The following is a 2,203-nucleotide window of genomic DNA, read 5'->3' as shown; positions in this document are numbered from 1 at the left end:
ATATATCACATTTTGTGTTTACCACCCAGAGTCAGTTCTCCTTCCATCATCATATATTTGGTCCCTTTTACCCTCATCTACCACCCACCCCCCTTACCCTTTGGTAACCACTAAACTATTGTCTATGTCTATGAATTTTTGTTTCTTCATTTGTTTGTCTTGTTCCTTTGTTGTTTTTCAGCTTTATGTACCACATATCAGTGAAATCTCTAATTTTTCTGTCTGACTTACTTCACTTAGCATAATAATCTCCAGATCCATCCTGGCTAAGATTATTTCCAGTGAGTTCTTTGGAATGATATAATAATTATCTGCCAACATTACCTGAATGTTATCTGCTAACAACTAATAATCTTAATCAATAAGAATGAGATAACAATTTCCATGCAATCACTTTAACAGCAGGGTATCTAGTGGAATTATGCCTACCTTGGAACCAAACAAAGGGAATTGAGATGGTTCTCGGTTAAAATTAATTCTTTTCTGGCACTAAAAGAAACATAATTAACTAAAGGTACAGTAGCTTCTAATCTACAATATCACATGGTCACAAAACTGTTGCTAAGGTTACATTGTTTATAAAACAAGCTCCCAGTTTTTGGACATGGAAATAGTACCCACAGTGAAGATGATTGTTGTTCAGAATATTAGACAACAAGCTAAATTTTGACTTGGTCAAATTCCCTAACTCTACTAGTTTGAGGAGTTTGGGAGTTTTCATACTCCAAAGCAGTTTCCATATATATGTGTTACTTGATTGGCTAGTGTCTAGAGCTGAGTAATAGGTATAAAATAGCAAGCACTAATACTCACTAAATCTCACTGGAACTGTTCTTTATAAATAGAACATGTCTAGAAGTGCTTCTTCATTTCTGAGATTGGGTGAGTGTTTGACCACTTTGGGAAGCAAATGAAATCTACTGATTCTGTCCAGAGAAATACCTATATGCACACTTTTTTGTAGATAATTATAGGAGGTACACTGATGTTATAAATCCTGGTCTAGATAAATCTTATACTAATTGCTGAGTGCATAAGCCTAAGCAGCCCTTGGACCCACAACATAGGCAGAGCTTTGAAAGATGAGGGCAGGGGATTAAATGTTTTCTTTATGCCCTAGGTGTACTCAAAAATAAGAATCATTTGTCCCTCAGAACTTTTTATTATTTGTTACATAGTTTTATATTCAATACTACTTTTAATACCAAAACATTGTCTCAGCCTTAGTCTTCTGGGAATATATAGAATGATCTTTGTAACTTCCTTGGTGTTTTTCACATGATTAAGATCCTGGGAAATTCATTTCATTAGTAATTAGCAACCTCAATACCTGGTCTGACTGCTGAATAATAGATGACCCCTTTTAATGCTCTCATGTATATTCTAATAAACTCATTAGTGTACGAGCCAAAGACAGGAAAGACTAATTCCTGAGAAGGACCTGGTTTGTCTACCATAATTAGATATTGTTAGAAATACATTTTCTGATCATTTGACTTTGTAACACACTTTCTCTTTGTCCCAAGGGCTGCCCTTCCTAAAGTTAAAGGCATTTGAATACTAGTATGTCCATGAGTTTCAGTATGTATGTGTTTACCTATGGAAAGTTTTATGAAGGCAACATAAGAGGTATTTGTTCCTTGAAAATGACTATTACTTCTGAGTGTATCCAAAATGATGTTTGGCCTCACAGAGGCCTTGAATTAAACCTGTTCAGGAAAGAGCTAGTTTGTTCTTTCCTCTCACTCACTTCTTATAGTTTCCTGACACTGAGGCTTTCTGCTCTTAATTTCATAATGTTTCTTCTATCACCCCCTTTTCTCTTTGGCTTCCAGGGCACAATGTTTTTTGGTACTTCCCATGAGATTCCTTTCTTCATGCACAGTTGAAGCGTGGACAGTTCACTTCTCCTTTTCACTTGTTACCCTCAAGTGGTTTCAGTAAGCTCTTGTACTCAAAGGACCAAACCAAGTGCATCACTGGCCCTCACTGCAAGTGCCTGCCTATACAGTGCAAATCAGGGACCACAGTGACAGCCCACACATGAGTTATATCAGCAGCACATGCCAGGTCTATTCCCCCTTCTCCCTCTGTCCTTCTGCAACTCCAAACCTCAGATCCAAATTCAGTACCTTGAGTTATTGGGGTGTTATGGCCAGTCATTTTCAGCTGTGGCTGAAAAAGCAAGTTTACTGTGTCTATT

This window comes from Hipposideros armiger, unplaced genomic scaffold (assembly GCF_001890085.2).
Source record: "Hipposideros armiger isolate ML-2016 unplaced genomic scaffold, ASM189008v1 scaffold_1162, whole genome shotgun sequence".
NCBI classification, from domain to species: domain Eukaryota; kingdom Metazoa; phylum Chordata; class Mammalia; order Chiroptera; family Hipposideridae; genus Hipposideros; species Hipposideros armiger.
This window is presented reverse-complemented; position numbering follows the sequence as displayed.